We start from the raw sequence: 12,499 nt of genomic DNA on the forward strand, positions 1-12,499 counted from the left end.
ACCTCAACGCCATGATGTGAAACTTTGAATCCTAATATTTTTCCACTATCCACATCAAAAACACATTTTTGGGGATTAAAATGCATGTTGTACTTATGAATACTCTCAAAGATTTGATGAAGGATCTTAACATGATCTATATGAAGAACAGATTTGGCTAAGATGTCATCAATGTAATCTTTGAAGGTTTTTTACATATAGTCATGGAAGATGAGAATCATAGCATGTTGATAGGTTGTGCTTGCATTTTTCAATCCAAAAGGTATCACAATCCAACAAAATGCACCCCAAGAGGTGGTAAAAGCAATTTAATATTGATCTTGAGGATTAATAAATATTTGATTATATCCTGAGAAACCATTCATAAAGGATAATAAAGCATGCCATGCTACTGAATCCACTATCATATCAATATTCGGGAGAGGAAAGTCATCCTTTAAAGAGGCTTTGTTTAAATCATGAAAATCTGTACACATCCTAATCTTATTTTCAGCCTTAACCACAACCACAATGTTTGAAATCCATGGGGAATAATCGACAGGACAAATGAATCCAACATCCAACAGTTTTTTAATTTCAGCTTTAACAAGTAATGCCACTTTAGGGTGAATCTTTTGAATATTTTTCTTCACAGGTTTAGCATCAGCGATTAGGAAAATGTTATGAGTGAAAATCTTAGGATCTATGCCAGGCATGTCAAAATATACCCAACAAAAGATCTCAGGGAATTCATGTAACAACTCGACATACTATTTTTGTTCTTCTTCATCAAGACATTTCCCTATCTTGATGATTTTATCTTCAACACAAGAATCTATCTTGATATCAATGCTGTCATTTATTAGGAGATTTCTTTGTTGAGGAGAATATTTTAATTGAGAAAATTCTTTAACTATCTCATTGTTACTTCTTTCTTTCCCAAAGTAAGCTTCCACATTTAGACAATAGGGAAAACTGTGGTTATGGTGATAACGAGGAAGCTTGTCATAACCTCCCAAGAATTCATCTAAGGAATCATCGGTAGAAAATGTTGGGAAAAATGGTGTCTCAACCTTGCATTTATGTGAGGTTACTATTTATAGTAAGTTTTTATTTGAGCAGGAAATGGTGCGAAACTCTCCCTGAAGCTTCTGGTTGGCTAGATAAGCATTCCGGTAAAGTTTCGTTGCAAGGTCACAGCTAGTTTTGAAGATATTAAAGTTTTCGTCTTGGAGGGGTGCAATGAAATGTTTAAACTTAATTTTGGGGACTTTAGAGGCTCTGAAACACCCTAAAAAGTGGCCATTACAAGGTGATAGAGCACTTCGTGAGCTTTCCGGCGCTTCAAACGGTTCGTCAATCGGACACCCGGTTCTCAAGTTATGGCCTCCGGAAGTTTGTACTCCTGAAATAGGAAAAATAATTTGTATCGGATACATAAATGAGCTGTAAAAGGGAGTAACATGTGTTGATGTGTGCTTTAACATGTCATAGGGCATCTAGAAGGGAGATAAGGTCAGCTACACCTTATTGGGTGGTTTTAGCCCATGGTTTTGTAATACCGTTTGACGGTTTCTTGTATTGTATCTCCTATTTATGAGGTGTGTGAGATAGAGGTTGTGTGTAAGAGTCTCATGGCTATTGAGTTGCCTCTGAATCTCTGATTAGTGGTACTCCTGCGAAGAGCTTGCTCTGCAAGTATGTTGTAATCTATTTTTGATTGCTGAATAAAATATTGAGCTGCTTTTGGAGGGTGGGGTTTTTCTCCCGAAAGGGTTTTCCCCACGTAAACCATTGTGTTGTGGTATGAATGTTATTATATCTATTTCTATTTTCTGTAACTGTTGTAATGATCTGAAAAGTTTTGCATTACCCTCCTCTCAAGGTTAGTGTAGGAAGTTGTTTCCGCTACTTAACTTCCTTACAAGTGGTATCAGAGCCTGATCACCTTTGGTTTCAATTGTGGGCAGTTGGATTTTTTGAACTAATCCAGATTTGAGTGGGAGCTTGTGCAGAAGACACTTTGTGATCTTGTTGCAGGAATATTCAGATGGCGAGTTCGTCAGGGAGAATAGAGGTGGAGAAATTTAATGGAAGTAATTTTGAGATGTGGAAGCTGAAGATGGAAGATCTGCTAATAGATCGAGATCTTTGGGATGCTATTGATGTGAATGTCCAAAGGCCCTCAGATCCTACTGCGGCAGCTCAGTATAATGTTATGGACTGAAAAGCCAAGGGTCTAATCAGACTATGCCTGGCAGACTCTGTTCTAATCAATGTCCATGAAGAAAACTCTGCAAAGAAGCTATGGACTAAGCTTGGTGAGATGTATCAAGTGAAATCTTTATTAAATCAAATTTTCTTAAGAAAGAAATTGTATTCCTTGAAGATGGAAGAGGGTGGACGAATTACAGACCACCTAGAAGCATTCAATATGATTGTGGCTCAATTAGTATCCGTCGGTGTTAAGATGGACGAGGAGGAAAAATGTCAGATCTTGCTTTGCTCTTTGCCTGATTCGTGGGATTCTCTTGTTATGGCTATCGGTACTACTTCTATTGTTTTGAAATCCGAAGATGTGGTGGGTGCCCTACTCGGTGAAGAGATGTGAAGGAAGGTATCCATCAGTTCAAAGGAAGCCCTAACTGTTCGTGGAAGACCTAAGGAGAAAGGCAAGAAGAATGAGAAGCGTGGCAAGTCCAAATCCAAAGGGAGATCGAAATCTCCTGGAAAGTTCAAAGTCATTTGTTGGAATTGTAGTAAACCGGGTCACATCCGTAAGGACTGCAAAGAAGAAAAGAAGAAGAAAAAGAAAAAGTTCGATTCTGATTCTGAGTCCAACAAGGAAGATGGCGATGCCTTTATTGCGGCTTTGGCGACTCATGTAGGTAATGATGCCTGGCTAATTGACTCAGGTGCATCTTTTCATATGACTTCCAATAGAGATTGGTTTTCTGAATATGAAGGATTTAATGGAGGTAAGGTGTACTTGGGTGATGATTCACATCTAGACATTGTTGGTCGAGGTAAAGTTAGAATCAGGTTTTCTGATGGTAGAATAAAAAGGATTAATGGTGTGTTGCATATCCCTGGATTAAAACGAAACTTGTTATCTGTGAGCAAACTGATAGATGCGGGTGTGCAGGTAGTCTTTTCTGAAGCAGGATGTAAGATGATTAAGGGTGCTATGGTAGTTGCTAGAGGTGTCAGGTTTGGCACTTTGTATAAGCTTGAAGCATACACTGTTGAGTGTAATAGCACTTCTGTAAAAAGTAAATCTGCGGATACTTCACTGGAAGATTTGAAGGTTTCACCTTCAGCAGATGGAAATGGTTTTTGGGTACCTAAGGGTGCTCTTTCATCTGAAGCAAAGTTACCTGCAGAGAAGACTATGTTATGGCACCAGAGACTTGGCCACATTGGAGAAAAGGGTCTAAGGACCTTGAAAAATAAAAACCTTGTTGAAGGTTTGAATGACTGTAACCTTGACTTTGATTTCTATGAGCATTGCATTTATGGAAAACAAAACCGCGTTCAGTTTTACTCGAGTTCTCATAAAACTTGTGGTGTTTTGGATCTTATCCATTCTGATGTGTTTGGTCCAGTAGATGTCTCTTCGATTGGAAAATCCACATATTATGTTTCATTTATTGATGATTTTAGTAGAAGGACATGGGTTTATTTTCTAAAGAGTAAATCTGAAGTTTTTAGTCATTTTAAAGAATTTAAAGCAATGGTTGAGTTGCAGACTGGAAAGAAAATAAAATGTTTGAGAACTGATAATGGCGGTGAGTTTTGCTCTAATGATTTTGATAGATTCTGTAAAGACTGTGGAATTAACAGGCAGAAGACAACTCCATATTCTCCACAGCAGAATGGAGTTGCAGAAAGAATGAACAGGACATTGATGGAGAAGGCTAGGAGTATGTTGAGTGGTGCTGGTCTTGAACAAAAGTTTTGGGCTGAAGCTGTTGCCACTGCTTGCTACCTGATTAATAGGTCTCCTACATCAGCTCTTGTTGATAAAATGCCTATGGAAGCATGGTCAGGTCACAAGCCTTCATTGAGACATCTTAGAGTTTTTGGTTGCGAGGCATATGCACATGTGCCAAAGGAGAAGCGAACAAAGTTGGAGAACAAGGCTGTGAAATGTATCTTCATCGGGTATAGTTATGGTGTGAAAGGATACAAGCTTTGGGACCCTGTTGCACAAAAGGTAATTCACAGTAGAAGTGTTATTTTTAGAGAAATTAAGTCTCCTTCTGTTACATTGCAGCCAAAACAGACTAAAAAAGAAGATGTGATTCAACTTCCTTCTACACCTAAAAGAGTTGAATCGAGACCCCTAGATAGGCAAGAATTTGAGGAGAGCTCGTCTAGCTCTGAATCTTCAGAAGAGGAGGAAGAACCTCCAACTCAGCTTGTTCGAAGGTCTACAAGACATAGATAACCACCTAAAAGGTATTCACCTGATGATTGGAGATGTATTTTTGCTCTGAATACTAGTGTGGATGAACCGAAATCTGTAGAAGAGGCATTAGGTATGAATGATGCAGAATCCTAGAAGATTGCTATGGAGGAAGAAATGGCAGCTTTGAAAAAGAATGATACATGGGATCTTGTACCATTGCCTGAAGGACGAAAACCTGTTGGTTGTAAATGGGTGTTCAAGAAAAAGATTGGTTCAGATGGAAGCATTGAGAAGTATAAAGCAAGGTTGGTTGCAAAAGGCTACTCTCAGGTTGAGGGTGTTGATTACGGTGAGATATTTTCTCCTGTTGCAAAAATGACGTCCATTAGATTTTTGCTTTCTATTGCTACTGCTTATGATTTAGAGGTTAAGCAAATGGATGTGAAAACTGCTTTCCTTCATGGTGATTTGGAGGAAGATATTTATATGACACAGCCAGAGCACTATGTGGTGAAAGGCAAAAGTAATTTGGTCTGTAAATTAAAGAAATCTTTGTATGGCCTCAAACAAAGTCCTAGAATGTGGTACCAGAAATTTGATACATATGTGTTGAGTTTGGGATTTGAACGTTCTAAATCAGATCACTGTGTTTATTATAAATCTTATGGTGATCATTTCTTATTCATTGCATTGTATGTTGATGATATGTTACTCATTGTTAAAGGGAAAGGTATGATTTCAGAACTGAAGTCTCAGCTCGCTGCTAAATTTGAAATGAAAGATCTTGGTGCAGCAAAGCACATTCTTGGGATGGAAATTAGAAGAGATAGGGTAAACAGAAAGCTATGGCTAGGCCAGAGTAAGTATGTGAATTCAGTGTTACAGAGGTTCAACATGCAGAATTGTAGACCATTGAGTGTTCCTTTTATAGTTGGAATGAAACTATCTATTTCAGATTGTCCTACATCCCCATTGGAGATGGAAGACATGAGCAGAGTGCCTTACCAGAGTGCGGTTGGAAGCTTGATGTATGCTATGGTCTATACTAGACCAGACATTGCCCAAGCAGTGGGAGTACTTTCTAGATATATGTCTAATCCTGGTAGAGTTCATTGGGATGTAGTCAAAAGAGTCTTCAGATATTTGAAGGGTACTTCAGAGTATTCTTTGTGTTATCATGGTAATTCAGTTGGAGACATGACTTCCCTTGATATCCATGGTTATGTGGATTCAGATTGGGCAGGTGATATTGATAGCAGAAGATCCACCAGTGCTTATGTGTTTACTTTGTTTGGTGGTGCAATTAGTTGGATGAGTAAGCGACAGGATGTGGTTGCTTTATCCACTACTGAAGCAGAGTATATGGCAGCTACTCATGCTTGTAAAGAGGCCATTTGGCTTAAGAGACTGTGTTCGGATATTGGAATAAGACAAGGTTCAGTGATAATTTACTGTGACAGTCAGAGTGCAATTAGCCTAGCTAAGAACCCGACATTTCATGCCCGGACCAAACATATTGATGTTCAGTATCATTTTGTTAGAGATATGGTCGAAGATGGTAGGGTGAAGCTGGTTAAGGTGGAAACTTTGATGAATGTTGCAGATGCTTTAACTAAGGCTGTGAGCACAGAGAAGTTCAGATGGTGTTCAGAGTCTATGGGCCTTATGGCCCCTAGCAATTGATTCATTGTGTTGACATTCCCTTTCGCTCTTGCAAGGTGTTCGACAAGTGGGAGATTTGTTGGGAAAAATGGTGTCTCAACCTTGCATTTATGTGAGGTTACTATTTATAGTAAGTTTTTATTTGAGCAGGAAATGGTGCGAAACTCTCCCTGAAGCTTCTGGTTGGCTAGATAAGCATTCCGGTAAAGTTTCGTTGCAAGGTCACAGCTAGTTTTGAAGATATTAAAGTTTTCGTCTTGGAGGGGTGCAATAAAATGTTTAAACTTAATTTTGGGGACTTTAGAGGCTCCGAAATGCCCTGAAAAGTGGCCATTACGAGGTGATAGAGCACTTCGCGAGCTTTTCGGCGCTTTAAACGGTTCGTCAATCGGACACCCGGTTCTCAAGTTATGGCCTCCGGAAGTTTGTACTCCTGAAATAGGAAAAATAATTTGTATCGGATACATAAATGAGCTGTAAAAGGGAGCAACACATGTTGATGTGTGCTTTAACATGTCATAGGGCATCTAGAAGGGAGATAAGGTCGGCTACACCTTATTGGGTGGTTTTAGCCCATGGTTTTGTAATACCGTTTGACGGTTTCTTGTATTGTATCTCCTATTTATGAGGTGTGTGAGATAGAGGTTGTGTGTAAGAGTCTCATGGCTATTGAGTTGCCTCTGAATCTCTGATTAGTGGTACTCCTGCGAAGAGCTTTCTCTGCAAGTATGTTGTAATCTATTTTTGATTGCTGAATAAAATATTGAGCTGCTTTTGGAGGGTGGGGTTTTTCTCCCGAAAGGGTTTTCCCCACGTAAATCATTGTGTTGTGGTATGAATGTTATTATATCTATTTCTATTTTCTGTAACTGTTGTAATGATCTGAAAAGTTTTGCATTACCCTCCTCTCAAGGTTAGTGTAGGAAGTTGTTTCCACTACTTAACTTCCTTACAAGACATCCAAAGAAAACACAAAAGAAGGGTCACAATCAATATATTATGGATATTTTAGCGAGAGAGAAGCATAAGTGGAATTAACACTAATAGATGGTCTCTTAGAGGCTTTAGTAAGCTTGAAAGGATCATAACCAAGCCCAAATGTCATATCACAAAAGTTGTTTTCTAAGGGAACCTTAATCCCTTGTACTTGAGGACCACATCCATTTTCATTATATCCACACCTAGCTAGGATGTGAAAACCAAGACCATAAGGTTAGTCATTTCTAAAGAAGGAGGGTTTTCAAAAAGTGAAGAATCAAAATCCTCTAGACTAGAAACTAAGGGAGATAAAGTCTGAGAAGCCACCACAAATCTATTACTCAATGGCCTAGAAAAACTAGATTTCTTTTTAGGTTCTTCTTCTTCTTTCTTCTTTTTGACCTTAGGTTCTTTAGGAGGAATTTTGTATTCCCCTATGAAAGTAGGATTGAAATCAAGGGATCCATAATCATCTTCTGCAAGAATCTTTTCAGGAGAGAAAGTGTTCTCAATCGTAGAGTCGGGCTAAGAAGACTCTTCCTCAATAACCCTAAGTCCCTTTGAGGAAGTATTGGGAATTGATTCAGACATAAGAGACAGGTTTGATGAAGTGGTCACACTAATCAGAGTAGAAGCTTTAGAAGAATTATCTAAAATAGTTGGGGAGGAATTGGTTGAAGAGGATTTAGAACTTGATGTTTGCAAACAAGCCTGGAATCTTGTGTCACCTAACAAGATATATGTTCTATTTTTGTAAATAAACTTGATTTGCCAATGCAATGTAGAGGGAATAGCTTGCATGCTATGAATCCAAGGTCTCCCTAGCAATAAGTTGTATGTCAACTCTCTAGACATGACATGGATAGGTGTGGGTATAGTAACAGGACCTACCTTAACAAGCAAGGTGATGATACCCAGTGAAGATTTAGCAACATTATCGAAGCCATGGATAGTGAGAGAAATGACCTTAATAAGAGATGTATCAACATTGATCCTATGCAACAAATTAATGCTACAAACATTAAGGCCAAAACCATTGTCCACTAGTGTTTGTCTTATCGCACTATCATTTATAATAACCATAATCATTAAGGGATCATATTGTTGTTGAATTTTACTAGAGGGCAGCTCATCTTGTGTGAACATAATCTGAGCCTTAGGTGTTGTAATAGAGTTAATCAAGGAAGCCATATTATTGGATGTCACTGCAGATGGGACATTTAGTGTTTTCAAGGCATCTTGTAGCATTTCCTAATGAGTCAAGGAAGTTTGAATCAAAACCCAAAAGGGATATATTGGCTAGAGTTGTAATACCCTAAAATTGGTCACCTAACCCATGGGCCCCTAATTTTGACAACATCACCAAGGTCCTAACCAAAGGCAATTAAATCAATTTTGAGCACACAATTAATTAATTCTTCAATCATCAAATTAAATAATTTATCATTTAATCATAAAAAAGGAATTAATTTATCACCAAAGAGGAATCAATATGCAAAGCAAGAGTTAAATTGGAAATAAAATAAAATAATTAAATTGAGAGAGAAACCAAACTTGAGATATTATTTCTTCTTTGAAATTGAGAACTTGAAATCAAAAAAGCGTAAAAGGAATTTAATCATTCTCTAAAATTGGAACTCAAAGCTTTTGAGAAAAGAAGTTCAGTTGCATTGAAAAGACTCTTTTCTTGAATAAATCAAAGAACTGCATAGAATTACCTATTTTTATCTCAAGTGCATGGAATTAATTGAATTATTTCTCTAATGAAAACTCAAACTTCTTTTCTGAATGCATTTCAATTAAACTATAATTGGAATCTATCTCAAGGTTAACTGAATCTGATTTCTCAATTATTTCAATTATCCTAAATTGTTCTTTTTCTTGGTCTCTCTTGTGATTCTCTATAAATTCAACCTTCATCTCTCATTCAAAACACCCTGGAGATTTATTATTATATACTTTTCGCTCTCGAGTCATTGAATATATTGTGCTTACTTTTTGAGATTATTTGCATCTTAGTTTAGATTATTTGCATATTTAGTTTACTCATATTGCTTGAACCCATAGTGCTTGAATCCATTATTGCTTGAACTCATATTGCTTGAATCTTTCATCCATCTTACATCCATTTAGCTTAATATCATGCTCATATACATTAAATCCTTCATCTTGGTGTAGTCTAGTCACTGGTATTGCTTATACAAATATGAGAGCTATCGTATACTCGCATCTTTTAGAAGTAAATTAGTCGATTTGTTATGGTTTTATTATTCATGCTTATATTTGTCTAACCATACATGTAATGACTTAATTGAAGCATTGTGTCTTGTAGCTTACAAATACTTATTTCACTTTTTCACCCACACATTTTTGGCACCCATCGTGGGGCAGAAGACTATATTTTCCGGCCTTGGAGACTAACTTTTTTTTATTTTTCAGATTTTCGTCCGTACAGTTTCTGTGAATTGTCGTATGAGTTTTCCCATAGTGTCGGATGACAAACTATAATTATCATATGATCCTATACAAATTATCGTACGAGTCAATGAGAATTGTCGTACGGATTTGTATTTCTAGGTTAAAAAGAAAATTTCTTTTGTCAAGTTTTCTCATTCAATTTTTATCATACTGACATTTACCCTGGCTTGTTCTTCGTCTGTCTGAGAAATTTTTACAGCCTAATCAGTTTTTTGCAGAATTCTTGTCGAAGACTATGCTTGTAGCACAAAGACAATATGACTACTGATTTGTTGTCTTTGCAGGTTGCCTAAGGAGATTCGAGTAAACATTGTGTATTCATTAAATTCATTTTTTTAGGCACCAAACTTGCTATCTAGTTAAAGAAAAAATCTATATTTCGTGTTTTAAGAAAATTTTGAGAGGTAGGAGAGTATGCTCTTGTCTTTATAGACAATCAAAATTTCAGACCCTTGAGCTATTTTCTTTAAGTTTGAGATTTGTATATCTTTAGCAAGCCTACCCTCCCGAGGAGCTAATAACTGTTAGCTCCCGGAGACAACTAAGACGAGGGGGGTGATTCAGTTGTCTAATAAATTCAAACCAAAAACCACTTAACCAACTTAATGCTTAATATCGGTAAACTAGTTAAGTATGCCGGTAGACAGTGTTAATAGTAAATTTCTATACCAATAAATATTAATGCATGAAACATAAATACAAAGTCATCCACAAGACATAACACCAATATTTGTACGTGGAAACCTTGTAAGGGGAAAAAACACAGTGGGAAACCTTACCCACAATCAGATGATACTACTGCAGATAGTAAGTGTACATAAATGGGGTCTGTACATGCAGAAAGGCCAATAGCCTAGAGCTCACTACTCAATCACAAAATGGGAGTCACACTGACTATAGTTGGATGGTTAAATCCAATAAGAATGTACTACACAAAATAGCATCTTCATATGCTAGAATCAGTACTGGTGTAATGCTGATCTGCTTTCACAAAATCCTAGCTTCACCTTCAAATGATGTCTTCGTGTATACCTCTGCTTAATCTCGCATATACCTTCACACAATTCTTTTTCGCATTCCACATTTGATCTTACAAATAAGATCTTACATTTATACCATAACCTAGGACCAATTTTAGTAGGTCGGCTCTACAAGATATTACAATAAAAACATTTTACAATCAATATAATATCCGATGCAATAACCGATTAAACATGTTGGCTTAATGCATTTACAACAATAATAAATCATCTTCATAGCGTGCCATGCTGATCTGGAAAAGATAAACTTGCCGGTGAAACCCTAGATAACCCTGGACCTATTTGCCGGTAAAAGAAAATATGCAAGTATGAATATACCAATGATTAATTCTTCAAAAAAAAGTGTCCACATGATGTCTTCGATATTACCAGGTGTCTTCCATATCATTCCAAGTGTTGGTGATCATTATATCCTGTCGGTGAACCATATACCAGTAACTGTGCAATAGTTACTTGCTTGTCAGTGAATGTTGCTGGATCTCCAGAGTACTAGTGTTTTAGTAGGTGTTGACATCAATGACAAAACCATACCAAAATACCAACAATCTCTCCCTTTGGCATTGATGGCAACACAAGATGGAAAAACCATCAAAGTGCCAAAATAGAAATGCCAAAAACCAAAAATCAACAATCTCCTTTAAATAACAATCTCTCCCCCTGGGAACAACATGTGTTTATCTAAAGATTTTCATACCAATTTCTCCAAAAGATAATGTGTTTTTCCATAGATATCTCTCCCCCTTTAACATCAAATGCCAAAGTTATAATAAGACCAAGTTCATATACAAAATACCAATCAATTCAATATACCAACTACTCCCCCTGAGAAGTAGCTTCCTCATCAAAGACCGGAGTAAAAGATTTGTCTTTCAATTCTACCAGTTGATGACAATCATCCACTATCTAAGCTTCTACCGGTGGTGGTATTACTCCAAGCTGATCTCTGAGATATTCAAAAGTCTCCTTAGGCAAAGGTTTTGTGAAAATATCTACAAGTTGTTCTTTAGTATTCACATAAACCAGTTTTATCACCTTTTCTTCAACTTTTTCCCTTAGAAAATTCAGTTTGATAGAAACATGTTTTGTTTTAGAATGTAATACCGGATTCTTAGATATATCAATTGTTGTAGTGTTATCACAATATATAGTGATAGGTTCCTTGCATTTTACCTTTATGTCTTTCAACATTTGTTTAAGCCATAGTACCTGTGTACAATTAGTTGCTGCTGCAACATATTTTGATTCTGCTGTTGATAAAGATGTACAACTTTGTTTCTTACTCAACCAAGAAACTAATCTCTTTCCAAGAAAGAATGCTCTGCCGGTGGTGCTTTTTCTATCATCCACATCTCCTGCCCAATTTGCATCTATGTATGCATATAGATCAAAATTTTCATCTCTAGGATACCATAATCCAAGATTTGCAGTGCCTTGTAAGTACCAAAAAATCTTTTTCACTACTGATTCATGATTTTCCCTAGCATTACTTTGAAATCTAGAAACAATACATATTGCATTCATAATATCAGGTCTGGTTTGTGTCAAATACAGTAAACCTCCTATCATAGATTTGTATCTAGTTGGATTAATAGGTGTAGATTCATCCCTTTGAGATAATTTGTCATTTGTAGTCATAGGTGTGCTTACCGGTTTAGAGTTCTCCATTCCAAATTTCTTTAGTAACTCTTTCAGGTACTTGGATTGACTAAAAAATATACCTTTAGCAGTTTGTGAAATCTGCAATCCTAAAAAGAATTTTATTTCTCCAATCATAGACATTTCAAATTCTTGCTGTATTCTAATAGAAAATTCCTTACATAATCCATCTTCTCCTGCAAAAATTATATCATCAATGAATACTTCTATAATCAGGATGTCATCATTAGTTATCTTGTAATATAAATTGATGTTTGCATTTCCTTTAGTAAAACCAATCTTTAAAAGATACTTA

This window comes from Cryptomeria japonica, chromosome 5 (genome assembly GCF_030272615.1).
Source record: "Cryptomeria japonica chromosome 5, Sugi_1.0, whole genome shotgun sequence".
Lineage (NCBI taxonomy): Eukaryota > Viridiplantae > Streptophyta > Pinopsida > Cupressales > Cupressaceae > Cryptomeria > Cryptomeria japonica.